The 15,684-nt window shown below is 46.3% G+C and overlaps 1 protein-coding gene across 1 annotated transcript in view; it reads right to left on the reverse strand.

The window, feature by feature from the left end:
• Nucleotides 1–33: 33 nt before the first annotated feature.
• ZBED1 (zinc finger BED-type containing 1) overlaps nucleotides 34–15,684 on the reverse strand; it is a gene marked incomplete at its 3' end in the record, with an annotated part of 76,051 nt that continues 60,400 nt past the window's right edge. The window contains exon 2 of the transcript XR_013825717.1: nucleotides 34–457. The remainder of the gene's footprint in view (nucleotides 458–15,684) is intronic.

Raw genomic sequence — 15,684 nt, forward strand, 5'->3', positions numbered from 1 at the left:
GGCCTCCAGGGCGGGGACAGGAAAAACGTTTGCTGTTTACTCCACCCAGTTTGTCCCATGATTTGTTAGGAGAGGTCTGGCAAACTAATTCACAGTTATTGTTGTTCACTGCAGTGAACCACACAGGGAAAAAAATATATGATCCCCATCACAGCAGAACCTCGACTCCCGTCCAAAAACAAAGCGCAACACAATTTCCTGTCTCTTTCAGTTTCCGAGTATTCACCCTTACGCCTTCTGCCCTTGTTGGATCTGGAAGCCCATCAATATTTCCATACACGTAGGAGCAAGCAGCTGCGTATCTCCCGCTCGCTCTAAGATACGAGGAGTTGTGGAAGTGAATCATCACCTATGATGACGTGCATGCCCAGTCTGGCCAGATGCTTCGCTGTCGCATATCCAATGCCATCAGTCCCGCCGGTCACTATAGCAACACGCTCGAGTTGTCGGGGGAAAACTGCAGGAGAAAAGAAAAAGAAACCGAGGTAAAGGTTTAGCGGCAGAGCACACACTGATGAGAATGAAGTCGCAGAAGAGGGCGTGAGGCCAACGGGAGCTGCGGTTGGATATTTGTGGGTTTGCTCTTCTGAATATTCCTACAGGCTCGGGACGCACGAGTCCCATACAGTGCAGTTGCCCTGAATGAGGACAGCCTGGTAAAGCCACCTGATAAATCCTTGCTCGGTCCCCGACGAATCCTTTGCGGGAATTAACGCCACCAAAATGATCTGCAGAGAGCTCCAGAGAGCGTCTATCGTTGACGGCTGTGGGCGAGAGTCCTGGGTTAATCCTCTCGGACCATGTTGGTTGTGCTGTAAAGTGTAGGTTTTACACTCGTATGCATTTTCTCAAATGTAGTTAGGAAACTGCTTGTTACGGAGGGACGGTCCCGTTTTCTACAAAGTCTGAAGACCACATGAGAATACAGAGTATCTCATAAAAACGGAGAACATGATGACTCCTTTAACCATGTACCTTTGCATGAACCTACACATATGCAAAACATATGAGAATATACGTCTATGTGATGGTGTAAGATTGACTGTTTCTACTCACACACAGAGAGAACAGACTCGTGGTGGCCCATGGGGCAGGGATTGGGGGAGGGATGGATTGGGAGTTTGGGGTTAGCAGATACAAACTATTATATATAGAATGCATAAACAACAAGTCCTACTGTGGAGCACAGGGAACTATATTCAATATCCTGGGATAAACCATCATGGAAAAGAATATGGAAAAGAATGCATATGTATGTATAACGGAATCACTTTGTTGTAGAACGGAAATAAACACGTTGTAAATCAACTATACGTCAATAAAATAAATAAACTTTACTGTGTCTAAATAAAATCTTAAACTACCCAAAGTGTCAATAACATGTTATTATACAAGATGAAATAATGCTTTACTAAAGGTCAGACTTCTCTTTTCGACTCCATTTTAAAATTGTACTGTGCAATGTGTGACCAAAATAAAAAGGGTGTATTGTGATGTAAAAATAAAAAAGAAGAAAGAAAGAAAGAGAGAGGGAGGGAGGAAGGAAGGATAAATTGTAGGTTTTATTATTCTTCAAGTATGGGGTGAGGCCAACAGGTCAGGAGACGATCGATATTGAAAAGACGGATGACCACTCACAGTTCCCAAGAGGAGGGGGCGCAACACACCATGCAGGGTTACACGGGGAAGCACCAGGGTCGGTCAGGAGGCAGAGGGAAAGGGGGAAACCAGATGAGAGCCCTGCAGGAAGGAACAGGTGAGCAGGGTTAGGAGGGGCTGGTGTGAATAATTTCATCAGGTCCTGGCTGCGGGGACTGTCCTTGTTGTCTGGTACCTGCCCTGGGGGGGCATGAGGGCAGGTGGATGGTGGCCCCGAGTATGGGAGCCCCTTAGAGCAGGGGGTGGGGTGTGCATCTGCATGTATTTGAGAAGCACGTTTACAGCTCAGTTACTTGCTATCCGTAGGAACTGGCTAGTCCTAGGAGCTAAAGCTCCTATAGGACCAAGGTGGCAAAGATGAATTCTGTATTTTCCCTGTCTCCTTTATTTCACTTTTTTTACACGTTTTTTATTGAAGTAGAGTTGCTATACAATATTTTATAAGTTTCAGGTGTACAACATAGTGATTCACAATATCTTAAGGTTCTACCCCATTTATAGTTATTATTAAATATTGGCTGTATTCCCTGTGCTCTACAATATATCCTTGTAGCTTTTTTTTTTTTTTTTGACCGTGCCACACAGCATGCGGGATCTTAGTCCCCCGACCAGGGATGGAACCCATGCACCCTGCAGTGGAAGTGTGGAGTCTTATCCACTGGATGGCCAGGGAAGCCCCAGTAGCTTACTTATTTCATACACAGCAGTTTGTATCTCTTAATCCCCTACCCCATCTCTCCCTTCCCCCCTTCCCTTCCCCACTGGTAACCACTAGTTTGTTGTCTAGAAAAGATAAACTTTTTTTTTTGCTCTGCGGCACATGGGATCTTCCCGGACCGGGGCATGAACCTGTGTCCCCTGCATCGGCAGGCAGACTCTCCACCACTGTGCCACCAGGGAAGCCCGAGAAGATAAACTTTTTAATAAATGGTGTGGGGACATCTCAAAAGACCTCTGAAAACAGAGGAAATGAGATCCATACCTCCCAGGACACATCAAAATGAACTCCAAGAGGAAACAAGCTAAACAATGAAAATATTCAAAGAAAGCAGGGACAAATTTATTCTCAACCTCAGAGCAGGAAATGCCTTCCTAATTCTAACTCGATATTGAGAAGAATAAATAGACCAATTTCACTCCTAAAAAAAGTGTACACAGTTTAAAAAAAAAAAACCAAAAACACCATAAGGACTTGCCTGGCAGTCCAGTGGTTAAGAGTCCACGCTCCCAATGCAGGGGGCGCGGGTTCCATCCCTGTCTGGGAACTAAGACCCCACAAGCCACGAGGCGTGGCCAAAAAGAAAGAAAGAGAAAAAAAATCCTACCAAAAAATTAAAATTAAAACAACACCATAAGCAAAGTCACATTCAAAGGGCTATTTTCCGAGTATGTAAAGAGTTCTTAAGAATCAAGAAGAAGAAAAAAAAAAAAAACTCTACAGAGAAGAAGGGCAAAAGCATGTGTTGATATAAAAACATACTGAGGGCTTCCCTGGTGGCACGGTGGTTGGGAGTCCGCCTGCCGATGCAGGGGACACGGGTTCGTGCCCCGGTCCGGGAGGATCCCACATGCCGCGGAGCGGCTGGTCTCGTGAGCCATGGCCGCTGAGCCTGTGCGTCCGGAGCCTGTGCTCCGCAATGGGAGGGGCCACGGCAGTGAGAGGCCCGCGGACCACAAAAAAAAACATACTGAAATGGCCCTTAAAAACACATGCCCAAGTTTACACCTAATAAGAGAAATGTTAATAGTTAACGAAAACTGCTAGATACCATGACACCCATCAGGTTGGCGAAGTTCAAAGACTTCAACAGACTCATTTCTCTCACCTACAGCGTGGGTAGGAGTGCAAAACAGCACAGTCCCCATTGGGGGCAATTGGGTAATATCTAGTGCAATTACATGTGCTTCTATCGTTTGATCTCGAAAAATCACTTCTAGGAATCTGCCATGGAGAGACAAGGCCGGTTGCCAACGTAAAGCCAAGGTTCCTCAGGGCAGCACCTGTCTCTCCGTAAAGAAGGATGGATAAACCCCCTGCCATACCTGCATACAGTGGGGCATCCTCCATCCCTACAACGGGGTATCCTAACCCATCCTGGGTCTCCACCATCACACAGGGGACACTGAGCAGCCCCGAGCGGGCCAAGCTCAAGTGATAATTCTACCTGTTGGCCAGGAGTCAGGTTTGATCCACTTGTTAGAAAATCCTTCCAATAAGTGGGGACAACCTGTTGTCCAGCGCTGCAGTAAGGCGTTGCTGCCGGTAACATGAAGCAACAACCCTACAAAGAAAAGCCCCGAAAGGGATGCAGGGGCAGCGATATCTTCCGGGAGGCGCGGAGGACCGCCACTCCTCCGCCACGCCCGGGGAATACTCCACATCGCCACGTCCATCAGAAAGAGCACGTCCTTCGCAGAAACCCCAAATGAGTCCTTCGGGCGCCCCACAAAGTTCCCAGACACCCAGGCTTGATTCTACTAAAGGGATTCCAACCGCGTGCGGGTTTAGTTCCTGGGCAGGTGAGCCGGATTAATAAACGTGCTCTTTTCCTAGGCTCCCGGCGTTTACAGAGAAGGGTTCCAGCACCGCGCTGCAGGGCGGGGAGCCTTAGGGAGGACCCAACTCAACTTTTCTTGTCCCCCTGGCATGCACCTGTCCCTCCTGAAAATGCAGACCAACAGCTGCTGAATGCGTGTGGGGCACTGTGCTGCGCCGACCGTGCGCCGTGAGCACAGGTGCACGCTGGGGTCTTGGGCTGGAGGCGACACCTTACAGCTCCCGGCGTTACACAGAAGAGGCAACGGACGGGGAAGTCCCCAGTGGTCCAGTGGTCAGGACTTGGGGCTCTCGCTGCCAGGGGCCTGGGTTCAGTCCCTGGTCAGGGAACTAAGATCCCGCAAGCCACGCGGCAGGGCCAAAAAGAAGACAGAGACCAAAGGACGACCACAGAAGCCTCGTCGGCAGCCTGAACTTTCATCTCAAAGCGAGGTTACGGGGGAAACTGAACAGTTAAGACCAAGTAGAATACAACACTGGTCCCCAAACTTCCGCAACCTGCAACACACTTGCTGCCCAGGAGTTTTTTCACACCACTGCTAAGGAAAAGAAAAAGAAATAAAAATCTATGTGTAAAATATATTCTTATATAAATATAAATGAAATGTTTGTTCCTATTTAGATATTTATAAATAGTATCTATGCTATAGTCTTATTCTAGGTAAAATTATGTTTCTATATCTCAAAGGTTACATATTTTACATATTAATTTTAATATATTTAAATATGTTTAACATATTTAATACATAAATAATATTTAATAATGTAAAACAAGTAAAAAAGATAATAGCAAATAGGATGTATTATTTAATGATAAGAGACAATATGAAAATAAATGATACTTTTATTTTAACATAAATATTTGTCAATATAAGTAATATTTATGAATATTAAATATTTTATATTTATGTTTACATATTATACTATGCAAATATTTATGTTATACATGTTTATATTTATAATATTTATTTATAATGTTCACATTACTTGTAAGATTTATAAATTATATAATATTTATATATTACATAAATATTTATGTTTATAAATATATTTATCTTATATTTATATTCACATATTTTATTTTCTATTTTATTTATGTAAAAATGATAGTCATATATATATGCAACTAGAGATCATCATACTAAGTGAAGTAAGTCAGAAAAGGAAAGACAAATACCATATGATCTCACTTATATGTGGAATCTAAAATATGGCACAAATGAACCTATCTACAAAGCAGAAACAGGACTTCCCTGGTGGCGCAGTGGTTGAGAGTCCGCCTGCCGATGCAGGGGACGCGGGTTCGTGCCCCGGTCCGGGAAGATCCCACATGCCGCGGAGCGGCTGGGCCCGTGAGCCATGGCCACTGAGCCTGCGCGTCCGGAGCCTGTGCTCCGCCACGGGAGAGGCCACAGCAGTGAGAGGACCGCATACCGCAAAAAAACAAACAAACAAAAAGCAGAAACAGACTCACAGACATAGAAAACAAACTTATGGTTACCAAAGGGGAAAGGGAGGGATAAATTAGGAGTTTGGGATTAACATACACACTACTATATATAAAATAGATAAACAACAAGGACCTACTGGATAGCACGAGAAACTCTACTCAATATTCTGTAATAACCTATATGGGAAAAGAATCTGAAAAGGAACATATATATAAATAACAAGTATCAATATTATATATGTTATATAATATATATAAAATAACTTTGCTGTACACCTGAAACTAACACAACATAGTAAATCAACTACACTTTGAAAAAATAATAAAAAATTAAATTAAATTTTAAAATAAAGAACAAAGGTCCTTAATTCTCTTGGTCCCTCCCACCAGAATTGAAAAGAACAGAGAGAGAGTTTCTGTTTCCCTGTCAAGGAGGGTTCCAAACAAACCCCTCGGTCCACACCCAGAAAGGAATGGAATACTTCATTAAAAAGAAAGGTCAGGACTTCCCTGGTGGCGCAGTGGTTAAGAATCCGCCTGCCAATGCAGGGGACACGGGTTCGAGCCCTGGTCCGGGAAGATCCCACATGCCGTGGAGCAACTAAGCCTGTGCGCCACAACTACTGAGCCTGCGCTCTAGAGCCCACGCGCCACAACTACCGAAGCCCGCGTGCCTAGAGCCCGTTTTCCGCAACAAGAGAAGCCACCGCAATGAGAAGCCCGCGCACTGCAATGAAGAGTAGCCGCCGCTCGCCACAACTAGAGAAAGCCCGCGTGCAGCAACGAAGACCCGACGCAGCCAAAAATAAATAATAAATATATTTTTTTAAAAAAGACATGTCAAGTGAAAAGATCCGATGTAGACACGCTTCCGTCAGCACCTGCAACATCTGAAAATCTCGCCTCTACCCCCATGTCTATTGCTGAGAAGTGGCCACGGGAAAACCCAGCAAAGGCATTAATACCCCCTCCGACATGAGTAAGGTCTACAGTTTCCACCTTGCAGGCGGACAGCACTCAGAGGACTCTGAATTGGGCGTAGGGCATTGGCCAGAAGAAGCGAGAGATGCCCAGGAGAGAGGCTGCCCCTCCCGGATCCCGGAGGCTAGTCTTTGCATCTGCGTCACCTGCATCCTGGGATTGCAGAGGGGTCCACGTGATTCAACCAGCCGTGGGAGGCCAGGCAGCAAAGGAAGAAATTGGCAGGAGCACGCCAGGGAGGCTGGGCGGAGGAATGGCCGGGCGGAAGGCACCGGATGTGAGGTCAAGGGAATCATTCCTCTAACGTGTGCTGAGAACGAGACCACCGCCCTGATGCTGGGCACCCAGGCCGGACGTGGGCCAGTCCCCACCTGTCCCGGAGAGCTGACTTCCAAAGCAAGAAGCTGACTCGCCCACCCAGAAACAGTCCAAGTGTCAGGCTGTCGAATCCCAGTGGCCTGCCTGGTATGGGAGCTGCGTCTCCCTCTGGCTTCAGCTGAGAGAAGAATCCTATCACACGTGCTCCCTGGTTGCATGGCCGTCACAGCTCCTGGGATAATCTTACGTGTCGAACTGGCTGGGCCACGGGGTCTAGATATGTGGTCAGACATTATTCTGGGTGTTTCCGTGACAGTGTTTTATTGGATGAGATGAACATTTAAATCAAGGGGCTTTGAGGAAAGCAGGCTGCCCTCTCTGGTGTGGGTGGGCCTCGTCTAATCCGTTGACGGCCTCAATAGAACAAAGGCTGAGATTCTCCAAGGAGGAGGGAATTCTGCTTCCTGACGGCCTTTAGACTCAAACTGCAAGTCTTCCATGGGCTTCCAGCCTGCCGGCCCACTCTGAAGATTTAGGACCTGCTAGACCCCATAATTCCATGAGCCAATTCCTTAAAATGAATCTCTCCATAGATAGACACATAGATAGATAGATATCAATAGACAGATACAGGATAACTTGAAAGATGATATAGATGATAGCTTGAAAGATGATAGAAAGATACGTAGATCGATAGATAAAGATGGTTGGACACATAGATGATAGATTGATAGATGATAGATAAATGACAGATAACAGATGTATATAAACAGACTGAGAATACATAAATGGATAGCTCAGGTAGGTAGATGACAGATACACAGATACATATATAGTTAAAAAGATAGAGACAGAGATATAATTTACGACAAGCAATGAGCAGTTTTTGGTTTAAGTACAGCCCATGCAATATCCGGGACATGCTTACACTGCAAGCATGTGCGTTATTTATCTTCCATCCAAGCTGACGGCGTTTCTGCTGAGATGGGGGGTGTTTCAGCCAACAACTGTCCAGGCACATCCTGGGTGGTCTCTGCAGAGCACACGTCCTCATTTTGTCAGCCTATAGGGAACGTCTGCCCCAGGCCCCTCTCCTTGGCGTGTCGATGGCCGTCTTCTCTATGTCCTCACAGGGTCCTGCTTCTCAGCATCTCTGTGTCCACACAGGGTCCTGCTTCTCAGCATCTCTGTGTCCACACTTCCCCTTTTTTCTAGGCCCCCAGTCCTGCTGGCTGCGCCCTCACCCAAGTGACCTCACCGTAAGTTGCTCATCTGCAGAGACCCTATTTCCAAATAAGGTTACAGTACGGGGTGGGGGTGGGGGAGGAGGCGTGATTCAAACCCTAACCAGGGGCGTACACCTGCACACACACGTACCTCCACGCGAGGACACACCAGCCTGGCTGGAGGGAGCTCCCTAGGAGGGCAGGTGACCCGGGCCCTCTCTGCCCCCCTTATCTCCCCGACACGGGTCAGCTGCAATGCACATTCCTTCCACACTTCCCCCGGAAATCTAGCTGCAAACAGCTCCACGGGATCCCCGTACATCACCTCCACCGCCACCCTCTCCTCCCCACACCGTGCACGGCTTTGATCCTGGGTTCAACACCAACTCCGACCTGTCAGCTCCTGTCCGACAGACGTCAGAGAAAGCGCTCTGCCAACTCCAATGTAAGCTTATCCCAAGCGCACCGGCCGGGCCTGGGACCCGTGTGGTGACTGGGACCCGTGTCGCCAGCTGCCCCGTCCCAGATGTGTACCTACAAGCCGCACCACGACAAGGCTCTCGCCTGCTCCTTTCCTCCCAAAGCCACTCAGCTCCACAGCCTCTGGGTCCAACGCTGCAGCACGAAGCTACTCGCCCCTGGATTTGTTTCTGGGTCACCACGCACCGCAAGAAGAAAGGCAACTGAGATCTTGGCAAACGGCACGATGTTTGCAGGGTGCCGGGAGAGAGGTCCCTTCCAGACTATGTTTAGAACGCTCTCCGCTCTTGGTTCTGTTTGAAGCGCCTAACTTGGAGTGCTGACCTCATGCCTCGGTGATGGCCAGCGCTTGGGAAAAATGGCAAAACGACAGCTCTCTGTACACCGAGCTCACTGCACATTAGAGCCAGCTCCAAGGGTAACGGAGAAGAACACATCTGACTCCACATTAGGTCTGTTTCTTTTACTGTAACTTTTGTATTCTTTCGCTTTGAGTTCAGAATGTTGCCCATCGCCTGAAATACACAGGATAGTCCTTTCTCAAGGCTCTGACCTTTAAGGGTGGAACGCCTTTCCATTCATAGAGAGAGAAAAAGTTGCACAACAGAGAATAACATTGGTTTTCTTGAGGGTTAACAGGAACACTGTGACCTGACTTTCGTGGACAAAGGATTCCCGCACCAAGAAGTCTGCAATAACCACCCACACCCTTCCTTCACCTTCCCATTAAAAATGCTTTGCTGAAACCCTTCGGGGAGTTCGGGGGTTTGGGGGCACATGCCACAGTCTCCTTGCAGGACCCTGCCATAAACCTTTCTCTGCTCGAAACTCCGACGACTCGGCTTGTTTGGCCTCACGGGTGCCTCACCCGAACTTGTACCCTCCCAAAAAAAGAGAAAAAGGAAATGAACAAGGATTTAACCGATACTGAATAAAATACAGGTACGTAACAGGATGTTGGAACCCCCTCCTCCTTAAAGAAAATAAAAGCAAAGGAAGTTAGTAGGTTTCATCAATAAGAACAGCTCGGTCCCATCCAGGATGGCAACGCCCCGTTTGCACATTCAGTCAATTTTCCACCGAGACTGTATCTTTTAGGAGGTGAGTTGGAGGGGGTCTAGAGTGGACGTGCATGTCCCCTACGTAGCAATTCTACTTCTAAGAATTTCATGCCACAGACATACTCCCACAGGTCTGCAGAGACACAGGAACAAAAATATTCACTGCAGCCTTGTTCGTAAAAGAAAGATCTTTAGTGTGACTGTCATTTCACAGGTGTTATTCAAAAGAAAGGCACAGTGTTCTAGCAACAAGGTGGGTGGATCTCCGGGGAATTACGCCGAGTGGGGAGAAAAAGAGCCGTTTCAAAAGGGTTCCATTGTGTATGCCTCCATTTCTATGACAGTCTTGAAGTGACAGCATTATAGAGCACAGATTAGTGGCTGCCGGGGTGAAGGACGGGGGGGGGGGGCGTTGGTGTGGGAAGGAGATGGGCCACACCAGGGATCTTGGGGTCACAGAACTGCCCTGTGTCTTGACCGTGATGGTGGATTCTCAAAGCCACCCATGCAACAGGATTGTACACACACGAGCGAATACAAGTTAGAACAGGGAAATCTGAAAGCATTGCATCGCACCCAAGTCTACATCTAGGCTGGGATGTGGTACGGCCGTGCTGCAAGCGGGTAGCCCTGGGAGAAAAACAGGTAAACTGTTGCTCCACTTCATTCCTCACAACTGCACGTGAACCTACAATTATCTCAAAGCAGGAACTGGTATTTTCGGCCATGCCACACGTCTTGCGGGATCCTAGCTCCCCGACCAGGGACTGAACCCAGGCCCTCAGCAGTGAGAGCGCCGAGTCCTACACTGGACCGCCAGGGAATTCCCAGGAACTTTTTTTTAAAAGTCTAAACTAATGCCATGTAATATAGCCTCTTCTTAAAAGAGAAAAGAACTAAAGTAAAGAGCAAAACAAAGAACTCCGCCTCCTTGGCCCCTGTCCAGTTGTTGTGAACTGACCCGAGGCTTCCGGCTCCCTCTTGAATTGGGGATGACCCCGTGCCTGGTCCTTTTATCAAATACTGAGAGCTGGACCCCCCGCCAGGACTGCCCGCTGTCACGAGACAAAGTGGACACCAGGTACAGGGGTTTGCTAAGCCCAGGTTATAGCAGCAACACTACCCCGTCCCTCATCTACCGGGTTTCTGGACTTTGGTCTCTGTTCTGTGTTTCCTGTCTTCCACACACACGCCTAAGCCACCTTGAATTCTTTCCAAGAGCACGTGGGTGGTCAATTCATTTCTTCACTCCTTAAATCTTTGCTCCTGTGCTCCACTGGGAAATAACCACATACCTCTTTGAAGAGAGCATTAGCAGAAACGTAAATCAAAGCCACACAGTATGTTTTATATCATGTGATGTGACTTTTACCACAATAAAAAAACCACACCATTTAAAAGAAGAAGAAAGAAAGAAACAGAAAATAACGAAGTTGGTAAGGATGTAGGCAAATCGGAACCCTCCTCCACTGCTGGTGGGGATGTAAATTGCAGGAACCAATTTGGAAAAGAGCCTGGCGATTCTTCAAACGGGTACACATGGAGATACAATAGCCCAGCTACGCCACTCCTAGGTATCAATCTATCCAGGAGAAATGAAAACACGTATCCACTCAGATACGTGCGATGAACGCTCAGAGCACCGTGATTCACAGTAACCAGAGAAGTGAGAACAGCCCAAGTGTCCATGGACCTTGAACACATGATGCTCAGCGGGAGAAGCCAGACCCAGAAAGAGCATATAGGCCATGACTCCGTGTATTTGAAATACTCAAATAGGCAAACGCATGGCGACAGAGGACCTGGGGAGGAAACAGGAGTGGGGAGTGATAGGTAACAGGTACAGGGATCCCCTTGGGCAGTGGTTTTTAAAATGTTCTAAAATAACATAGCAACAGTGTTTGTACAACTCTGCAAATGTACTAAAAACCACTGAAGTGCGCCATTTACTGGGTGTATTGTATGGTGAATTATTTCTCAGCTTAAAATGGGGGAAACACCTTGCTTAATTGTGAATAATGGGGGATGGGCGGGGACTTGGAAAGTCTGGTATTCTTCTCACAAATGAAGAAGGACATCTATAAGCCACCCTTTCATGGACCTCCTACCATCTTAGGCATGTGTGTGTGCACTTGTCTCAAGAGTCCTCAAAATTGACAGAATAATTTAAAATGACGTGTAGCTGAACCTCCAAGTCAGCTGGCCCCAGGAACACGTTTTCCTGACACGCAGCGTCACGGAGGTCCTTAAGAATGGCTGTGTCGATAATTAAGACGCATAAAAGTCTCACTAGTGAGACCTGCCTGACAGACAGATGATGGGAAGCAACCTTTCCAGACAAAGCCGCCATCGGGCCCTTTGGACACCACACCAGCCTGTGCCCCGTTTGGTGACCAGGGAATAGGAACAGGATGGCCATTCATCCCAGGGATAGAATGATCTACAAGCATTAAGACTGGAGAGGCGAGGGGGGGCACAGATGGGAAAGCTTACTATAGGAATACATCATATCATCTATGTATCAATCCTAAAGCGAGATTGGCAGAAAAGGAAACAATCTAGAAAGACATCCAGACCCTACATTAAAAAGCTACTTACGGGAAAAAAAATAAAAAATAAAAAATAAAAAAAAATAAAAAAAAAAAAAGCTACTTAGGGGACTTCCCTGGTGGCACAGTGGTTAAGAATCCACCTGCCAGTGCAGGGGGCACAGGTTCGAGCCCTGGTCCGGGGAGATCCCACATGCCGCAGAGCCACTAAGTCTGTGAGCCACAACTACTGAAGCCTGCGCCCTAGAGCCCGTGCTCCGCAACAAGAGAAGCCACCGCAGTGAGAAGCCCGGGCACCACAATGAAGAGTAGCCCCCACTCGCCGCAACTAGAGTAAGCCCCCGCGCAGCAACGAAGACCCAACGCAGCCAAAAATAAGTAAATAAAATAAATTTATAAAAGAAAAAAGTGACTCAGTCCTACGAGCAATGGCGTGAGGAATGATACTGTGTCACAATAAGTGATGCTGGGTCCAGGGAGGCCATGCGCATGTCATGTTGTCCAGATCCCTCTAGAGAGCACGAGTTCATGCTTTCGGGGATGGGAGCCATAAGCCATTACCCCAAGCACCAGGAGGCAGGTCCACTGAACACTGTACTGAATTGTATTATTTAATGGTGGATGAAATCTCAGTACAGCCGCTCAACATGGTTGAAGACCGTGCTGAATCACGGACCGCGGGGGAGGCGTGGGTGTGCAGAGGTCCCGGGAGTTCCTCTGTGAGAAGGGGGCTCATGTGGGCTGGAGGTGGGAGACCTAAAACCCAGGACGTAACTCCGAGAAGCCAGGCCCAGGCATCAGCCTCGACAGAAGTGCTGGGGGCGGCGGGGGGGGGGGGGGGGGGTCAAAATTAGTGATGCGTTCAGACTTCCCCGGTGGTCCCGTGGGTAAGACTCCGCGCTTCCAAGGCAGGGGGCACGGGTTCCATCCCTGGTCGGGGAACTAGAACCCCACGTGCTGCAACGTGTGGCCCAAAACAAACAAACAAATTGGTGATGGGGTGACCTCAGAAGCCACCACCCAGGACTCCGAGGCCGTCCAGGGCTGGTAGGAAAACAGGCGCTCCCCAGAAATTATCCCAACCCATCGGAGTCTGGGACACCCATGGCTCCCGGTAAAGATGCGTGAAAAAGTGCCTGGATTCTTCACGGGAGAATTAAACCACCAGCATCTTCGGAGCGTGCCCTGAGCTTTGCACAAGTCTATTTAAGCACGTCCATCACGAAGCATCCACAGAGTTACAGGTCAATCTGCCTCAGTAAAGTTAGGGAAGAAAAGAAATGTGATATTAAGGGGGTATGAATAACTAAGAGGGAATCACCTGTAAAGCGATCACGCGTTACATGATAAACACTGTTTAGAACCTTATGCAAGTGACCAAAAACACAGAGGCAAGTATTTTGCAGTCACTTATACTTGGTTTTCAATAGACCACAGAGAAATGATGCAGTGAAAAAAAAAAAAAACACACCAAAACAGGATACAAAGTTGTATGTGATGCAGGATGATGGTTAAAGAGTACTAACATTATAGGGAAATAAATCAAATGTTCACAGCAAAAAAAAAAAAAGCATGTCCACTAATAATGGCCTCTACTGGTCATCTGTTTTGTATATAGCACCGTGTATATGTTAATCCCAGTCTAATTTATCCCTCCCCCCTTCCCCTCTGGCAACGGTAAATTGTTCTGTCTGTGACTATTTCTGTTTAAGTTCATTTGTATCATTATTTTAGATTCCACATGTAAGTGATATCACACGATATTTGTCTAAATTCACTTAGTATGATCATCTCTAGGTCCACCCATGTTGCTGCAAATGGCATGATTTCATTCTTTTTTATGGCTGAGTAATATTCCATTGTATATATGTACCACATCTTCTTTATCCAACAAGGATTTACTGTACAGTACGGGGAACTATACTCAATATTTCGTAATTACCTACATGGGAAAAGAATCTGAAAAAGAATATATATATATATATATATAACTGAATATAAAACTGAATCACTCTGCTGTACACCTGAAACACAGCATTGTAAATCAACGATACTTCAATTAAAAAATTTAATTTTTTTTAAAATAAATGAAAAATTCAAGAAAGTTTTCAAAGAACGAAAACAGGAAGACTAATGACAGCAGACAGCAGGCATCAGTATCATGTTGGCTTAGGGTTTACTTCCATACCTTGATCATTGTTTATGTATCTAGTACTTGTATTATTAAATTAATGTGACATTTTTAATTTTTATCTTTAAAGAATGAGAAAATTGCAATACTTACCTGAATTTCTTATCCTATTTCATTTTTCCTGACAGCTTTGGTTAGTAATGTCATTTTCATATTGATAGCTTTAGAATATGACCATTTTATTTTGTAACAATAATTGCCAATATCGGTTAATCTAAACTACAGAGTTAAATATTTTCTCTGTTCAACGATCGATTACGCAGAATTGAGACTTACAGTTTCTTTAAGAAGGGTTTATTAAAACTACGTTTGCTGAATTATGAAAAAAAATTCGCATCTGAGAAGCAGAATTCAATGACAAGGAAATGTTTAAAATTGACAGCGAGTGGGGTGACCACAGCTTGGGTGTTTTACACGAGAGGAAGACGCTTGGCAGTTAAGTCCGTCAGCGTGAGGAAATGAACTTTTTTTTGACATGTCCTCTCCTGACTGGGAGGGGCCTGGCTCCTGTATTCCTGGGACCCCCAACTCTAACTGGCTTTCTTGTAGTGCCACCTATGGACGTAAAGTATGTTTAGTTATGGGTCCCTCCAGAGAAATGGACCAACAGGAAGCACAGACAGAAAGAGAAAGGGAGACAGAAAGAGACAGAGAGATTATTTGAAGGAATTGGTTCATTCAACCACAGATGTGTAGAGGGGGCACCCCAAAATCTGAAGGGTAGACCAGCAGGCTGGAGACCCAGGGAGAGCTGAGGTTACAGGTTGAGTCCCACGACCATGTGGAAGCAGAATTCCCTCTTCCTTGAGGAACCTCAGTCTTTTTTTCTCCTAAGATCTTCAACTGATTGGACAAGGCCCACCCACATTGTGAAGGACAATCTGGTTATGTCAAAGTCTCCTGGTGTCAATGTTTCTTTAATTGTAGTTGATTTACAATGTGGTGCTGGTTTCCGGAGGACAGCAGAGTGATTCAGTGATATATTTTTTCAGATTCTTTTCCATTGTAGGTTTTGACAAGACATTGAATACACTTCCCCGTGCTCTACAGTAAATCCTTGTTGTTTATTTTATATAGAGTAGTGTACATCTGTGAATCCCAAACTCCTTAGTTATCCCTTTCCCCTTTGGTAGCCATAAGTTTGTTTTCTGTGTCTGAGTCTGTTTCTGTTTTGTACAGAAGTTCATCTGTATCATATTTTAGATTCCACAT

This window comes from Stenella coeruleoalba, assembly GCF_951394435.1.
Source record: "Stenella coeruleoalba genome assembly, chromosome: X".
NCBI classification, from domain to species: domain Eukaryota; kingdom Metazoa; phylum Chordata; class Mammalia; order Artiodactyla; family Delphinidae; genus Stenella; species Stenella coeruleoalba.